We start from the raw sequence: 19,058 nt of genomic DNA on the forward strand, positions 1-19,058 counted from the left end.
CATTTCCTCCATGTAAGAGAAAATGTTTCAGAATATCAGCCTTCTGAAAAGTCATCAGTCCCCTTTTATTTGTGACCAATTTGTTTCTGAAAGAGTTCAAAGCATGTGAACTGTTTCTGTTCAAATGAAGAACTAATTTTGCGTGAGACAAAGGTATCTGCTTAAGGAGAAAACAAGACTGTTCTGACTTCTGTGTGTCATGGGGACTGCTGAGATAAATCAGGAACTTGAAAATGCATATTTTTCTGATTGAATCCTTCATCATATATCATGGTGTCATGGTTTAACCCTAGGTGGAAATTCAGCCCTACGGCCACTCCCTCCCTCCCCACTGGTGGGATGGGGGAGAGGATCAGAAGCGCAAAAGTGAGAGAACTTCTGAGTTGAGATAAAAACAGTTTAACGGGTAAAGCACAAGCTACACATGCAAGGAAAGCAAAACCAGGAATTCATTCAACGCTTCCCATCGGAAGGCCAGTTTTCAGCTAATGCCCAGAAAATCAGGGCTCCACCACAGGGAACAGTTACTGGAGAAGACAAACACCATCACTCCAAATGCGTCCCCTTTCCTTCTTTGTCTCCCAGTTTTATATACTGGGCGTGACACTGTATGTAGTGTCTTACCCTTTGGTAGTTGGGGTCAGCTGTCCCCCTCCCAACTCCTTGTGCACCTCCAGCCTCCTTGCTGGTGCAGTGGCAGGAGGAGCAGAAAAGGGCTTGACCCTGTGTAGGCCCTACTCAGCAATAATGAATCCCTCTGTTATCAGCGCTGTTTCCAGCACAAATCCAAAACACAGTTCCACACTAGGCACTGTGAAGAAAATTAACTCTACTCCAGCCAAAACCAGCACAAACGGGAATGGAAACAGAGGCTAAGATGATTCCTTAGTTGAGGGGAAAAAGTGTAAAGAGGCATCAAGGAAGGATGTTGAATAAGAAGAGGCTAGAGAAGATGAATGGGTAGATGCTTCTTCACAATACACGAGCGAATGTACACATGGCAAAACCAAAAAAAATTAAGAAATGCATGCAAAGTTATTTAGGCAAACACATATGTAAATGGGCTCTTGATTTTCACCACCTTTGATTAAAGACAGAAGCTTAGAATGCTTTCAAAAGAATTTTTATGTAAGATATTAGAAGTCAATAATTCAGGTCCTAAGCCATCCATTAACTGATGACAATGGAGAGATGTTTTCCATTCTGTTGGATCCTTTCTTCCTGATTATCTAATGCTGAATCTTAAGAGCTGAAATTAGCACTGTTCACAAGAAAGTGGAGAGAAACTTGGCTGGCTAAGACAATGAACTGCTGATTCAACCAGCAAAACTGGTGCTAGGTTTATGAAGCCACATTAGGTGAGAGTAATCAGATTATGACACTATTAATTACCCTAAAATATAATATTATAGTAATTTTGGGGGTATCTTCATAGTAAAATTTGCCTTGCATGTGCTAGTACACTTCATATGAAGATGGCATGCTGGCATTTCCATAAAAATTTCAAATAGGAGCTACAGAAAAGTGAAAATATGTGTAATACCACCACAGCTATACTTTGGTCCCATTTTGAGGGGGCTCTGTTTGTGTGTGTTTGTATGTGTAGAGGTATGCATTTAGAAAGAAATATTTTTTGAAAATTATTTTTTATGTAAACATTTTGCTTCTTTTGGTGCAAGTAGATGTTTTCCAAACTCTTTTTTTTTTAACCCAACAAATTTTCTGTTTTGTAGAAGTTAATGGTTTTTTACTTTGAGTTCACCATAACCAATCTTTTAAACATGGAAAAAAACCCCAATCTCCAAAACCAGACAGCTCTGTTTTTTAAAAAAGCCTTTCCTCTCATATGTACAACCCATGATATGACCAATGTAAATTCAAAACAATCATAATTCTTTTCCTTTCGCTATAACTTTTGGATACCTTCCAACATAAAATCCATTAGCACAGAAATGTTCTTGTCTTTAATTAATTTATAGCTTAGGGCAGAATACCATAAATAGCAGTTGAACTTCAGCTGCAAAGGTTTTGAAGCCATGGGTAAAATATTTTATACAAATTGTAATAAAGCTGAACAGTACTGGATGACAAGTAGAACTAATTATCAATAAATGTAGGCATTTGTGATGGACACTTGGATGTAAAATATGTTTGTTTTGTAATATATTTGGGTTCTATTGCATTTATTGCCATTATGGGAGAGCAAATTATTGAAGTTTTATCCCTACCCTGAAAAAATACACTTACTAAATTGAACTGTTTGGTTGGGCATTTTGATTTGTTTTGTTTTTAAATAGCTTGAAGCAGATAAAGCATGCTGGCATATCTTGTTTTGAAGCATGCATGGTTGAAGGTTATAGAATCTGCGTGATATGCTATAGCTTTATATGGGAACACGGGACTGGAAATGACCTAATGTGTCATCAAATCTATTGTCATAATATTGCAGGAATCAGGTTTTATAATCCCCTTCATAAACTTATCAAGTTCCACTCTGAGTGCAGTTAGGATTTTTTGCTGCGGTTCCTCCAGTGGGAAAATTGTTCCCAAATCTCATTGCTCCAAGTGAGCATAGATTAAATTCTGGACAATCTGTGCTGTTGGGTTCCCTTGCCAACGTTGTCATTTAATTTAAATGGCTCTCCCATCTCCCTGTTGTTTGCCTCTATGATATATTTATACACAGCAACTGGATCCCTTAACAGCCTTTATTTTGACAAGCTAAACAAGCCAAGCTCTTCATTCTGTCTCCTCATATGATAGGCTCTCCTTTCCCCTGACCATCCCAGAAGTCCATCTTTGTACCTGAACGAGTCTGAGGTAATGTGCTACAAATGACAAAGTACAACAGTCTTGTATAATAGCATAATAAAAGAAACCATGGCAAGCAGAGGAATAATTTCATGCTTGCAAAGATGTGCTGTGCCAAATGCTTAAGAGGTTGAGCAAAGATTTTGAAATCTTCTAAGGGGACCTTCATTAGAAATAATGTGGGTTTTTTCCCCAAAGTTGTTGATTAAAATTGCACTATGAAAAGTTTTAGGGTTTTAATCAAAAGCTGGGAAATCAATGAAAATTGTTATTTGGTTGAGACCTTCAGCCAACATAGTATGCAGCTGATTAGGTTTGTGACAGTAATCATTGAAGAAATGTATCTGGCATATTGAAAGTTTGTTTGACAATTATGACAGAAAATTTCTACAAACACTGTATGGTATGTAATGAACCTTCTCTGGAGAAGCCACAATTGCTTTCACACATTGCCCTTAAGAAATTTCAGGGACAGGGTTTTTGGGGCTGGTTCCCTGGAGTTAGCTCTGGAGAGTGCTCCTCTTGGTGTAAGCCAATAGAGAGCAAAAGAGAATGAGGGTACAACTGATCCCACCACCTCCCATGATCACAGAGAAAAGGATGTTTGGTCAAATCCAGTACCCCCTGGTCTCTTTTGCCATAGCTTTTTGGAAAACTTCAGGACACTCCTGACTGCCAACTGTTAAGATTGTGACAGCAATCTTTTTCTGGCTGTTTTACTTCTAGTCCTTATTGAGTTGATAGTTTAATCAAGTTTCAAGGGGAGCTTCAGACAAAAACTTTTTCCCAGTCATGCTGAGCCTGACATCCCAGTGCTTGGGGTCAGGATCACTGGAGAGTATGATGGCTCTCTTAATTGTGAAGGAGAGACATTAGGGGAGCATTTATTTTTCTACAATCCTTCTTTTTTCAGGAATAAACATGCTGATTTCCTTTTTATCTTTTCTCTGCCCTCTAGCATAAGGCAAAAGAGCTTTTGTAATACGCTGTAGGAAAAGGGAAGCACAAATTTAAGTTACTACGTGCGCATATGAAGATCAATGAAAATTAAAAGCTTTTAAAATACAAGCAATTTCTTAAGCAAGAGCAAAAGGAAATCCCAACTTTGATTACAAGCAGTTAAGTAGACAATTAAGGAAATACATGCCAAGGCACTGCATGGGTGGCTGCTTCCTGGGGATTGGGAGCAGGAGGAATCCTCATGGAGACTAGAGGGCTGAGGGCAGTCCCAGCCCTGAGCATCAGGCACTTCCCTGGAGATGAGATGAGCCTGGGATGGGCTGTGGGCCCAGCTTGGTGGGGTCCATGGGCACGGCATGGTTGTGTGGAGTTCAAGGTCAGCCCTGCTGTGGCAATCCTGTGACAGGGGCTGATGGCCCCAGGGGGGCTGACGTGTGGTCCTGGATCCTGAGGGCACTGATAATAAATTAAATGGAACTGTAACTCTAACAAACGTTTCTGATTATAACAGTCATAGTCAAATAGTTGATTTGATAGTGGAAGCTGTCCTGTGTTGTCTGCCCCCACGGTGGCCTGTGGGTCATGGGAAGTAGGTGCTCCTTCATGCATCCTGAACTGTTCTCCAGTGATGCTTGACAAAATCAGCTTCACTTTTTGTCCTATCCTGACTACCTGTGCACAGCCAGATCTTCAGAGTGCACAATCAGACTGTCTGCCCGGAAGGACTTGCCCTTTGTTTTACCATCCCCAGTGTGGCAGCTGGGGCTTGGAGCTGCAAGGGAGTGAAAAGCAGCTTGAAGAGCTCTTTGCTTTCCCTGGATATTCCTTCAAGGGTCCTGGGAACTGTGGCTTGTAGATCAATGGGAATATAGGGACTTTCACTGACCCCTTTAGTTAGGGTATCTTGGCAAATCTGCCAAAGAAAACTTTGGCTTTCCTTCTGCTAAGTTTGGTTTCCTGATCCATGGTGCCTTGGGGCAGAGGGGTCATGGGTATGGGAATGAGGAAAGATGAGAGGCTTTCTCCAAAACAAATCTAGAGAGAATCAATAGCTTCATATTACTGCACTGAGAGTAACAAAATTATTCTGTTTAGTGCATGGGATAAAACTCTCAACAACTGGCATGGAAAAAACAGCCCAAGAGGCATCTTGCTGTGCAAAGGGCTGTGATGTTGTTACCTAACCTAACCGCTGTTAGGTTAAGTTGCTAGTATGGCAAAGTCTGCAACCAAAGCTGCTTCTTTCATTAGCTTAACATGTGGTTAGGAGCACTTTGGTGCACCTGTGTGATGTCTGTGAGTGAAATAACATTTTTATTCAACTCAGCAGCAAAATCCCATGGGCTTTTCTGAACAACACAATATTGTATGATGGAGAGTATTTTAATTAGTACAGTGATGTTCATCCTGATTGTTTCTATCGCTCACCATATTTACTGTGGCATCACTTCATTAAAATGCAGAAGACATGTATAGGGATAAATATTATCTCGAGATATTTTAAAGTTTAATGAAGGAAAAGCTCTTCCACAGAGTGTAAAGCATCTACATTATCCTGCTGCTTGGTAAAACATCAGAGGACTGAAATTATTCAAGTCCTATCTGTGTTCCAGGATGTCTCTTCTTGGGAGGATTTAAATATAGTTGCTACACCTGTAAAATGACTCTAAAATAATACATAGTGGAGAGAAAATACCTTTAAGGATCTATTTTTAAACCATGTCTCCTGTGAACAAAGTTTGTGAAAATCATGAATAACACCACTTTTTTGCACTCAAACCATCAGATTTTAATCTCATTTAAACTGATGAAAATCCAGAGTAGCATCTATAAACTCTGAAGAGTGCTGGTTGACAGAAAACTCTTCTTTGTTTCTTATACTGTGTGAATTGCTCTAAAAATTCAGCTCTTCATTGCAACAGCATGCCTAATTTTCTTTTATTAGGTCTAGATAGTTGCATATTGTCTTTTGAAAACAGTAGTCTTGATCCTTCCTCCATTCAAATTAATAAGAAAACTTTACTGAATTTTTTTAAAGACCAAACATTTTGTAGGGCAAAGAATTAATTTCTGTAAATCCCAGGTACCTCGTACAAATATCTCTAAGTTGCTTCTTGTAAATTGTCATGCCAGATATGATTCAGAGTTTGTGAGTGTAACAGTGTGCTAACCTGATTCTCACACACGTAGGAAATGCTTTCTGCTATTCATAAATAAATAAATAGATGGATAATTGCTCAATTTTCTTCAAGAACTAGCTGCTCAAGACTGAAGTTCCCTAAATAAATTTTCTAGAAAATTAAAGTATTTATCAAAAAAATAACCTTCCTATAAAGCTAAGTTTTCCTTAATGTGTCCGCACCAATTTAACTGTGATTAAAGCTGGTCAAGACTTCATTACTGTTTCTATCCTTATGTTGTTCATAATGCAATAAATCTTGTTCTTTTAATTCAGAGCAAGGAAAAAAAATACACAAATACCAAGTAGGCATTTACTATTTTGCAAGACTTTGCATATAGTTTGTTAAGAAATAGTGGATGAATGTGTCATACGCTGTTCTGACTGGTATTAACTGACACCATAGTAGTCCTGCTTTACTCCTTAAATGGTAGTGTTCCTTGTGTTGCTTTATTATTATTAGGAGAACTATATAAACTATTTAAATAATGGTCAGTTGGTAGAGTTGAACAGAATTGTTACTGTTTCCTTTCAAAAGATCACAGCTTCCCAGAACATTGTGTTGTCCTTGCCAAGGAAAGACCTTCATGCCTTCATGGTCTCACCTCAGTCTCTGTGGCACCACCAGTCCTGCCACTGAGCCTGCCTGGACACGTTTCCATGCCAGCTGTCTCTGCAATGCACTTGACCTACAAAACTTTGTTTATACCCCAACCATACTGCTCTGTCACGAAGGTCAGGGCAGAGCTCCAGGGATCCACAATGTGGAATCAAATTCTGTTCATTTATGCAAACTAATCAAATGCATCAACGAGCTTTTATCAACATGAGAATCTGCCTCCTTCCAGTGTTATGGCTCCGTTCCCCATATGCCCTGCAACATCCCCAGCTTTCCAGGAGCAAAGCTCCTAATTCCCTGCATGTCTGCCATACCTCCATGGGATTTGGAGTTGTCACCATGTGCCCAGCCTTCCCCTGCATTGTGGGCTGTGACAGAAACTGGCCTGTAGCTCTTGCTGCGCTGCGGGTTTTCCAGTTTGCTCAGCCAAGGGATTCTCACATTCCCCCTGAGCAGGTAGAACTCTACAGACTGCCTGCTGGGTCACTGATACATGGGCCAAGCTGGACACATTTCTTCTCTGCTGTCATTTTGCCATGTCATTGCACTGCATTGCACATATTCTGCAGAACTGATCTCAACGAGGAACCCATCACATTACGTACCAGCTTTTTGCTCCCTCATTATGGCTCCTTTTCCTGGGATGCAGGTGGTTACTTGGTGTTGATTGCTAGATTTAAGCACAAAGCTGAGACTTGTGGTACCAGCTCTTTGGAGGCAATGGGAGTGCAAGGTTTTACCACCTGGTTGGTATCATACCACGCAAACATATTGCCTAGCGTGCTCTGGATTCTTCAGGTCACTCTGCTGTGTCATGGCTTTGGAAACACATGGATAAAATCAATGGGAGTTTCTAAATTAAAAACTGTAAGTATTTTCAAGTCACTTTAAGTCTGGAAGTCTGCGTTTTCTAGCTGACCTGTTGTCTGGCTGGCAGAGCAAGCAGAATACGCTGCTTCTCTCTTTGTTCCTGGCATGCAGCCCCTGAGCCTTATCTTTTCTCTAGGGAGCAGCAGGGACCCCAGTCAGCCTCAGGTGGGAGCAGCAGAGCGATGGCACAGGGACACCTCTACCCTCGACTCTCTCCTCCCCCCTCCGGACCTAGATTCTAGTGAAGCCCCTGCCCTGGGAGCGTCCCTCCACACAGGTATTACTGCACACCACGAGCTGTTCTGCTGACACACAGGAGCTTCCAGGAGCCAGGCTCCTGACTAACTAACATTCAGGAGATGCTGTTGCAGTAGCATGGCTGGAAAGCAACGCTTGAGCTTCCTGCAGATGTCAGCTCCAGGAGGGGATCAAAATGACTTACGTCATCTCTTGTCTTTCAAAGGCTCATCTGAACTGCAGAGCTGTCAAAGCCCTCGGGGACTGTTGAGGATTCCCAAGGACATCCTCAGTGCCCATTATTTTCACTGAAGTTTTTTAGCACGATGAGTTAAAAATAAACATCCTGAGCTAACAACTTAGTGTAACAAGGAACTCTTCAGCAGGCACTGTGGGCTTCTATGACCATACTGGGTGTCTCACAATATTCATATTAGATTTTGCCTGTCTTCTAAAAGCCCCATTGCTAATATCACATTGGTTATACTTTATTTCCAGTATGTGGAATGCCTCACAGTGCTGGAACATATTTTGAAATTGCATACCCAGCTCAAAAACTGGAAGGCAAACGCTCACTGATTTTAGAAAAATGTCACAACTTTAAACCCAATATTTTAAAGTGTCTGACTCATTTGGAAAGCTCAGGATTGTCTGTATTAATTATGGCTCCAGAAGATCTATCTCAACAGTCAGAAAGCAACTCCATTTGTAGTCAAGGATTGCAAACACAGTCTTCCTGGAACTGAAAGTTGTACATTGTGCAATTTTTATGGCTTGTATAGCTTTTCTATTTTTAGTTGGTTGAAACCTGCAATACATCATATAATCCTCCTTAAATTGTCATTCATAATGCTAATTGCCATTAACTTGGCGTAAGTTATTTGCTTACTTAAATTTGTATAGTTAGTGTTTCACCTAACAATATTACACAGACAAAACTGTATTTTTCTCTGATACAAAGTTAATGTGAGTACAAACTACTCATGGTGTTTTTCTACTTATGGACCTTTAAAAAAAAATTAAAATCCCCATAGTTTTTTCTTTTTTTGTTTTAAAAATATGCACGTGCTATGAAGTCCAATAACTGTTCCATTGCTTCAGCAAACCATTTATTTAATATTTACCTTTATAGATGTTTGGAAAATTTCTCTGAGGTTTGAGAAAATCTAATGAAATTGTACTTTTCAGCTTTTTTTGAAGATAGAATGAGAAGAACAATTCTGGGTTTTTCCTTTCTAGAAATGCATCTTCAAGGCATAAGAGATCAGTCAGTAACAAGTGTTTGCATAGAACTCTCCAGCCTTGTTCTTGCTTACTTAAACAGAGATAATGTCATGTATTTGGCTACCTGCAGAAATGGTTTGCACAACATTGCGTCATTCCCTGGCTGAGCAGAGGCCAGGGGAGCTAAGCCTGCTGCTGGCACACCAGTTTATGACTTTTGTACTATAATACTAAGTGTTGTTGACAACATTCTTATTTTCTAGGCTTTCCTATTCCTTTAAGTATAATCCTTTGTGTTTGACACATAGGCTTATTTTGACAAGTCCGAGGTTTGTCGATTCCTTGGTGCTTGCTGCTTCCACAGGGTGAATTCTAGTGCCTGGAAGTCCAGTGCTACAGCCAAGCCATCCTACAACAATGGCATGTGCTTCCAAACATTATTCCATGCAAGATTTTGTTTTGTTGTTTCTTGATGGCAAAAATTAATAACAGCATCAGTAAGTACAACTGGAATAAAGTGTTGGTTTTTTGTGGGTTTTTTTTGCAAATATTACAGCTACCTTAGGTTGAGCATGTGGCATTCTCCCAGCTGTAGAGTTTCTCTAAACATGGCCAATTCATAGCAGGGAGGTTTTGCAGTCCTAGAATTGACTCACAAACTGTTGGCTGATTTTTTTTAATTTTTATATATGTAGGTTTTTTTGGCATGCAGTCAATGATGTTGTGCAGGATGAATTGGAAAGATTTAGTAGAATACCAGATTTGATTAAATGAGTTACACAACTTCTTATGGAGGCATAGGGTGTATATATTGCTCAAATTACATTCTTAATTAATAAAAGTAAGGAAATATTTATCCAGCATGGGGACTTTGTTGTGACTTTACTGAAAGCCTTGGGAAGTATTCTCAGTATTTCAGTGGAGGCTCAGCCATTTAGTTTGGGCTTGCTTTTTCAGGACACTTTCACCTGAGTTAGAAACCTGAGTGAGGTTTATTCTCACCAGGAGTGAGCCACTAAGTGAAATGTGAAATGAACACACGAGAATACTCTCTGTTACATCTCATTTCTTAAGATAACTGTATATACACATGCATATATATACATAGATATATATGTAACGAGGTGAATTTGCATCCTCATAGGAGGAAAACTGGCTAGTCTTCCTTTTCCCAAACCACAGCTTGGTCCAGCTTGGTGCCAGTGGAGCCAAGATGTGACAGAACTGCCAGCAGCAACCACACCAGGTCCTTGCCAAGGCCTGAGTCCACCACACATGCACAGGAGAAGCAGCCCAAAGCAATTTCTCAGTCACCTAAACTTCCTTGAAGGCAGATGAAAAATATTTAAGGAAATAAATAAGGAATGCGGAGACATTACATAACAGCTGAGTCAGACTGTTTTTAACTAAATAAAGAAAAACAGTAATGTCTTTATGTTGCTTTCTTACCTGCTTTCTTAACTGATTTACCAGTCATATACAGTCTCTATCTTTTAAATTTGTATTCCAAGACACAATCATAGAATCATAGAATCAGATTGGTTGGAAAGGACCTCTGAGATCATCAAGTCCAACCCTTGATCCACTACCACCACAGTTACTAGACCATGGTACTAAGTGCCACATCCAGTCTCTTCTTAAACACCTCCAGGGACAGAGAATCCACCGCCTCCCTGGGCAGCCCATTCCAATGCCTGGTTACCCTCTCTGTAAAGAATTTCTTCCTAACATCTAACCTAAACCTCCCCTGGCAGAGCTTGAGACCATGCCCTCTTGTCTTAAATGCCTTAATATTTAGAGACATCCACCAATTCCCTTCAGCAACATTGTCATACACCTCCACGTACAAAATAGGAACTTGAAAATTTTATGATTAATTTTTTTCAGATTTACCTTAATTATTAAAAATTATTCTCTAGTTTCACTTGCTCCAACTAAAAGAATGCTAGCATAGATCCATTTCTTACTGCCATTTCTTAAATTATTTGTTTTGTACAATTATGACCAGATTCCCCCCACTCTTTGCTCCAAGAAACAGAGTTCGGGATGAGGAATTGTGACTGGAGAGTCAAAGGAGCTCATTTCCCAGTTAGGGAGCTCAGTGAGGGTGAGTTTTTTGACTGTTCAGTACTTTTTAGAAATACTGGGTTCTCTGCCCCTCTCAGCCAGAAATGTGCCTGCAAGCAGAGGTCTGTGTGCTGATGCTTTGAAGAAAATCCATCCCAAGCCATTTGAGTTCGTGACTTCACTAACACAAAGTTGGCAGGGTGGGTTATAGCAGGGACTGTGAGGGGTGGACACAGTCCCACATCCTCTGTCATGTCCTAACATTTGCCATCAAGTGTTTCACTGTGGCAGATGCTGATAACGAGGTGCTAAATACCTGCTATTGCCTCCCATTTCTGGATCCATTTCTGGATCCAGGCCAGTTTATCAGTCAGCTCACTGATGTGCCCATATTAAGGGCACCACCTCTCTAGAGAGGGCAGTTAATGCAGTGGTGTCCTCTCCCTCCAGGGAGGCTGGAGCAACACCACCCTGTACCCAGCATCTTTTTCTATGGAAAGAAAATCAGCGGATGATTTCCCTGATAGACAGGAGCCATGGTGAGCTTTAGCAGTGGTCACTGGAGCTGCATAACCGAGGATGAGGACAGGCCTGAAGCCTTAACTTAGCCCCAGAGAGCTCAGGCTCCATTTCAAAGACACTGCAGATTATAGGTGAAACCTAAACTCCTTAGTCACACAAGTGAAATACTTAAAGCTGAACAGTGTGAATTTATGCCAGTGCAGATGATTTTAACTTCATGTAGGCTTATAAAACACCCACTCGACTTGTAGGAGCTCTTTTTAACATCTTTCCATGACTCTGGACTAAAATTGCTTTCTAAGAAAAGCAGCTAAGGAAGTTTTATTCTATCCTAGTGGAAAAAAAAGAAACTTCAGCCCTTTCTTTAAAGTTAAGAAAGGTAGGGTATTTGTCTTGTTGCAACAAGACAAACACAATTCACTTAGAATTTATCCCTGTTGACATTGGATTTTAAGAAGTGACAGACATTAAAGAAACTTGATTCTGGCAGCAGGACATTTTAATAATGTTAATGAAAGACCAAGGTCATGCAGAGATATTTATTTGCTTCTTCCTTCTCTCTTCCTTTCATCCTCAAAGTAACTATGCTGTATTTTCAGTTTAGCCTGAATTTTTGCTCTGAATTAAAAAAAGAGGTGAAGATTTGAGCAGATTAACAGTGACAGGCTGTTCAAAAAAAGATCAAAACCAGCTCAACCTGTACCTGCAGGATAACTCTTTAACTTCATTCTTTTCAAGTGAAGAAATTGCTGTCCAGGGATTTTGAAACCGTGACATTAGATGAGGCATGTAAATATAGTTTGTATAAATGAAAGCTATTAAAGTGGCTGAGACCATTTTCAATGCCCAGGTGAGGTATCTGCAGGTTTTTGTGCTGCTCCCTGTCAGCATGAAGGCAATGGTATTATTTAAATCAGCTAGGCTGACATTTATTTCTTTACTTTCTTTGCCACAAGTTCTGAAGTCAGTGGAAAGCCTGCAGGATTATTGGGAAATAATGACAGTCACTGGTCTGGCACTGCCAGGAATGAAGTAAGACTCTCCTTTTACCTCTTTGCAAATAGTAATGACAAGTGAAGGCCAGAGCTTTGAATAATGCAAGGACCACTCTGGAGCTTCACAGTGCTAGTCTTCTTATCAGTGACATGAAGCAGAAGAGCTCAAAGTCTGTGCCACCAAGCCCAGCAAAGCCAGGATAAGACTGGTGTGAAGTAGGGATGTTGTGCAACCTCTCTGCTTCAGCTGCCCTGTCTCTTCCTGACTCCTGCTGAACTCTATCTCAAACCATGCTTCAGCAGCAACTTAAAAGTATGCCTCTGGAATAAGTAATAGACTTCTGCATGCCTTGACCTAGCTTAAAAATTTGGTTCCTCTTCTGTTTTCCCACCACCCTCCGCTTATTTTCTCTCTCCAGACTGTGTATTTATGGTGAGTTGCACTTTCCCTTTGCATGGCAGATTAGTTTTCCATTTCCTTTGTTTGTAAAGGAGCAGGCTGTGGAAAGGAAAGGCTGCAAATTAAACAGTGATGGGCATGAGCACAGATACTGGAAGGGGAATGTCTCTACTCATACTAAACTGTTCAAGTGGTCCCTGGCACACTTTTGGCCAGACCATTTAACACCCTCCTGAACCATTTAAGAGCATGTTTCAGGAGTTAGCATGGGCTAGGAGCAATTCCCAGTGGGCAGTGTGGATGCAGCCAGCACGTTATGGATGCTAAGAGGGCTTAAGAGCCTGAAGGATTTTCCAGGACAGCTGGCCTCACAGTCAGAGACCAGTCCTGGACATGGTTAATCTGCAGTATACATGTAGCCAAATAATTTTTTTTTTTTCCTCTAATGGGAAAAATACTATGGTAAATCCACCAAAACTGATAGTGAAACTCAAGGGCAGGCTTGGGATCAGAGACTATTTTTATCTCCTTGTTTTGAAGCCAGTTAAACTTCACAGAGGAGGAACCTTTTGGGAGGTGGAAGGCAGCGTGGTTGAATGAAGGGGGTTAAATTCACATCGCACCAGAAGACCAGGCGTTCATGTGCAAGCTGGTACTCTCTGTCTATCAACAACTGAAACTTCCTACAAAGGGGTCACTGAGAGAGATTTGGAACTTGCTCTCTGCTTTGGTTTTCAGCTGAAATTTGAGATGCTGCAGATGGTTTTTTTACACTGTTGTCTCTTGGAGACAACATTTATAGAAGATACAGATCCTCTGTTGATTTTATTTTTTTTCTTTTTGCTATAAAATCTGTAAGGGTATCTGCACTATGATGATTTTTTTCATTTTTATAAAACAAAAGGAAGATAAATTAGTCACATATAAAATGTAGCTACAGTTGTTGGCTGGTTTCAGTAAAATCAGCTGTGCAAATCATGGCTACTGAAAAAAACAGGGATTCATAATCCACATCAGGCCAGCAAGAGACAACAAAATGCTTACCTCGACCCAAAGCTTGAAGTTTGCTTTTGGGACATTCATCTTTTTGTCTTATCTCACACTTGCTAAAATCCGAGTTAATTTTGAAATAAAAAATAATTTTAAAGTGAAAAGTCAAAACTTATTTTTTAAAAAGCGAAGGATTTCCTAATTTCCTAATTGTATTCCCTATTTGCCCCATGATTTATTCCTAGGTTAAAGAAGGCTTGCATGGACCATGGAATGACTTTAGTTTCCATGCAGTGTTCCCTCAGTGATACAGTTTTAGGTATTTCGATTGGTCATGGTAAGGATAGGGATGAGGGACTGGGAGTCAATACTTGTGATGATTATCAGCCTGCTCCTGTCTATTGCTGCTTTCAGCAGTTTCCTTCCATCTTGGGAGGAGACAGTACATTGTTATAGGAGCAGTGGTCTTTAGAAACTACTTACCAGAGACATAGCATGGTTCTAAGTCCACAGTATATCTGATCTTGGAGGTTATCAGCTTAGTTCTACGCTATCAACAAAAAAGAAATGACTAACACCAAAGATTTTCCATCTGCAGGAGTGAAAAATCTTTGGTAGGCTAACTAATCTGCATCACCTTTATTACCAGGCACATTCTGGCTGTCAGGTGATATGTTTGCTGGGTTTGGACTGAAACTAATGGTGACATTGCTAGTGTTATCTTCATGTGAAGCTTGATTTGAAATGTGATAACTCAAAAGACAGAAAGTTGTAAAACAATATGAGAAGACTCATGAGAAGGCACAGTGCTCAATCCAGCCCTCAAAGAGCGTCTGTCTCAAGACAGGCTCCATCAGCTATGTGCAAGGCCCCAGGAAGCAGGGGCATTTCTTTCCTCCAAAGACTCATGCTCTTCCTTCAAATCAGAAGTAGCCCTGGGCACAGGAATATAGGGCTGAGAAGAGGGATGAGTAGTCCATGTCTCCCAGCTCCGCTGAAACGCTAGAGAGGCTGCACTGTGAGCAGTTAGCACTGTTGCCACCTACCTTGCTCCTGGCTAGTCCCTTTCTCCCCCATGGCCACTCCAGAGAATAAATTTCTAAGCCCTCATCAGACCTAGTGACATGTTTGTCTAGCGGTGTCAGCTACTCGAGCTGTCTCTTCTCTATGACTCCTATTTGTACTTTCTGGCAGCTGGGAAGCACAGTAATCAAAACATGGGTAGAGTCATATATAAAAGTTTATTTTTTTGACTCAATGATGATCTAATAGCTTATCATTCCTCATGCCTCATGCATGCAAGATGTTTTTCCAGATGAAGCCTGGGAAACATGAATCTTTGTGAAACAACTCTATGTTACTCCTTAGTTGGTCAGCCTGCATTACTCAAGAAAAAGTATTCCAGATGAAACCACAAGTTTTCCTGAAAATGACAAAATTAATGGAATTATACCAGCAAAAACTCTGTTCTTTGTAAATCTGTGCCATAATTTAGCCAGAGAATTTATCTTGGAATTAAGAAAATGGTGTTAAAGTGGTATAAATCTGCCTTAGTGATGACTGGGTTTCCTCTTTAAGTTTTGTGAAATCCTTTTCTGCTTTTACACAGATTATACTTATTCATAAAGACACCTGGATATGGAATTTTCACCAATCTATTTCTTTTCTTCTTGACACTATATTTATGCTTATTCCTCTCATTTCTTTTTTCAAGCAAAGGAATTATTGTTGATATAGTCCTTGGTGAATATAGTCCATGCACTACTATGCTCCACTGTTATAAGAATCAATTTTAGAAGCTATAAAATAAATACTTGATAAAGCAAAAAGGCTTTGCTGATTCTCATGCTGTACCTCAACAAGTGTGTCTGCTATAACTGCTGCTTTTCTACACTACCTGCAAACAGCAAACCTTGCTGTTTCAGCAGTGTCAACAGCATGAAACAAACATTTCTTCAGTGCATGAGGCTCAGCACATGTGCTGTGATGTTGCTCCTCCTAATACCTGTATGACAAATCCTTCCGTGGGCAGCAAACAGACCAGGTAAAAGGGTGAACGTAGCAGTGGTGTTATGCAGATAGACAAGTCCTCTCCTGCATAGGAGTTACAGCCCTGTGGCTCAGTTATTCAAGATGTTTACTGAGTAGAGAATTGTCCCGATTCAAGAAGTATCTATCCCTCCGTGCCAATAGTCCAACAAGGGCAAGCAGAGAACACGTGCTCTCACAAAAGCACACTGGCAATGTGTAATACTGTCAGAAGAACAAAGACCTTTTGTTGTTTGCTCAAATCAAGTCATGATGCCTGCGGGACAAGAGGCTGGGGGAGGGTTAGACAGCACAATGGATTAGTACTCTAGGCGTGAATATTTAGAAAGTCAGGAAACTCCAGAACTGCAAAGGGTAGGTATTTGTTCAATTCTTCATTGTATTAGTCATCTGGTTTATCACTCTCCTCTGACCAGCATAACTGAAACAAACACTGGACTCATCTGCAAAAGCAAAACCAAGAATAAGGACTGCTTTTGCTTGGCCTGGTGTCGTTCCCAATCTGGAGTCTGATACACGTCTGCTTCATGCAGCATTCAAGTCCAGCTGTGCAGCATTGCTTAGCATGTGCCTCCAACAATGCAGCCAGCAGCTCCTACCTGGTCCTAGCACAACCTCTTGGTATTTTGATTCCTTTTAATTTTTTCTAGTCAGGCAAAACAATAATAATGAACATCTGCAGAGTCCAGGAGAACAACCTTGAGTAATTAATAAGAAAAGTAATAATTTTAATCAGTCTCTGAGGCTGTGTGCACAGTTGTATCTCTACATGTTTGTCCTGTGAAAGGCACAGCACTGAGGCCATGTAACCTTAGTTGTGGCTATTTAGATCCCCTGGGGCTAAAACTATCCATTCCCATTTGGGCGTGGTCCTTGCTCAGGACTTCTAAGCCAACAAGGTCAATTTGATCTATCTTCACCTCCTCCTGACATTTAAGAAAGTGTCTTCTTTTTTGTGTATTGGTGGTTTTGTTTGGTTTTTTTCCCCCCTTGGTATCTACTACTTACAGATACAGACTGATACTATTTAAAATTTTTTCCAGCTCTCCTCCTTGTTTACAGGGTGTTTCACATCTGATGGAGGTTTTATATGATATGGTCTCCATCTTGAGTATATTTAATTTATTTTTCAGTCCTGTTGCTATACATTGATTGGTAATCACTGGGCAGAGATTTGCCTTGCGCAGTACCTGAGTTCTGCCCAATCAACCCTGTGTACCATGTGCTCCCGCACAACACTTTGCTCCACTCCAAAAGCCTGCACAGCAGAGCCTCTGGAGGACACAGTTCCCAGAGCCACAGCAGATAAACAAGTCCAGTTTTGGCTTACTAATAACCCAATTGCACTGACCATACAATACATTGTTAGCCTGTCAGAAACCCAGCACTTTCATGTGATATCCTAATCAGTTAGATCTGCAACTGAACTCCAGACTACAAATTTATAGCCAATGGCAACAACCATATCATGGCTTTAAATCAACTTTTTTGTGTGTGTGTATTATAACATTATTATTGTTTTAAGGGAAGGCACTATGGAGCCAAAATCAGCATGTCTGATTAGCAAGAGGGACTACATATTCAGTTCAAAGAACCCTTTTACGTTATCTGATTCTAATAGCACTAGTAACAGAGCCTAATTTAACCTGTCACTTCAAGAGCTATAGGGAGAACAAATTGCTGTCAATGGGGTAAGGGTCTGGAACAGCATGCAGCCTGTCCTCTCCTGACATCCTACTCAGCAAATTCCTCATAGATTTCCTCCTGATGTCAGTAAAACTAACATAAAGGTTATTTCATAAAATCTTATGTGGATTGCTAACTTGTGAAAACTGAAGGACCCATGCCCAGAACAACAGTACAGACTCAAGTAAATAATCATAGCATTTGTCCTTTGTGCTTAAAGCTTAACAAATCACTGAAACAGAAGAGGGGCTGAAGAGTTCCCATGCCAAGTACTGATGCTGTGAGCACATATTGAAATGAGTAGCCAATAAATGTCAAAATCAAGGTGACTGATTATATAAAGTCTTCTTATTTGACTGGGAAACTGTTAGGAACAGTTTCCAGTTTAATAGGCCATATGATAAGGGTTGGGGGAAAAAAAGTAGAGTTAAATGCTAAAGTCATTATAAATCATACCAGCTATTTCTTCAGGGAACACAATCCCTTCAGCAGATCAGGAATGCTGTAAGATACAGAGACATGGTCAGGGCTGACGGCAGGAGGTCATTTGTTACCAATGTTAGACTGGCAGTGTCCCCAGAATCAATTTTGGAACCTTGGTGAGAAAACAGATCAGCAAAAATGTTGGGATTTCGATATTTGCATATCGAAATAATGTCATGCAACTGCTCAGAACCTTTTCTTCTTTATCACGATGCCATCAGAAATACAGACGGATATCCAGAATGATAATACTACGCACTCCTTTCCAGCACACAGTATTTCGGCCAAGATCACTGGTATGTTCTGGCTGCTTCACGCTACTCTAATTAAAACTCAGTCATCCTTACAGCTGCTTTATATTCCTAGAGCACTGCACAACAGCTGGATCGTGCCGTTGATTTTGGCCCTTTAACTCCTTGGAAATTACTGTGTGAATATCAAAACTTTGGCCCTTTCTATCACCATTTAAGCTTCCGTCACCTGCATCTCTGGCTTCAACACGGGACACCTTTGCATTTGGATAACATATTGGAAAAGTATCAACACTATAAGGGAAGACAGAGTAAGTCTTATTGTTATGTTGATTTTGGCAGGCTTTGACAAAACAAAAGGCTTTTAGGGGCATTTCCCCCGAGAGCGACAGATTGTCTGCCACAGTCACTGCCCTGTAAGACTTCTGCAAAATGAATCTGCAAGTTTAAAAGAAATTTCGAAGGAGGCCAAGTTGGATCTCCTTTAACGAAAATCATATTCTAATTAGCCAGATGATACAAAACACCAAGTCAATTCATTAAGCTGATTTGTTGCTGTTTTATTGAATTTTGGAAAAAAAAAAAAAATTTGCATCTGTCTTTTGTGGGCCTATATTGATTTGCATGAAGTAGAAGCACACTTTAAATATTCATTCCTAATTTCTCTGTTAACAGGCTTATAAGCCCATAGTCAACTGCTTAGTCTTTACATGGC

At 40.4% G+C, this 19,058-nt stretch overlaps 1 protein-coding gene across 3 annotated transcripts in view; it reads left to right on the top strand.

Moving 5' to 3' along the window:
- The window catches only part of FILIP1 (filamin A interacting protein 1), a 106,909-nt gene that overhangs the window by 23,799 nt on the left and 64,052 nt on the right, over nt 1–19,058 (top strand). Inside the window, exon 2 of one of the 3 annotated variants that reach the window (XM_050316028.1) lies at nt 7,576–7,716. The exons of the other annotated variants lie outside the window; for them this stretch is intronic. The gene's annotated coding sequence lies outside the window, so the exon portion shown is untranslated. The remainder of the gene's footprint in view (nt 1–7,575; nt 7,717–19,058) is intronic. 3 annotated transcript variants of the gene reach the window in all.

Source organism: Myiozetetes cayanensis, unplaced genomic scaffold (genome assembly GCF_022539395.1).
Source record: "Myiozetetes cayanensis isolate MyiCay16 unplaced genomic scaffold, myiCay2020 scf2-11, whole genome shotgun sequence".
Lineage (NCBI taxonomy): Eukaryota > Metazoa > Chordata > Aves > Passeriformes > Tyrannidae > Myiozetetes > Myiozetetes cayanensis.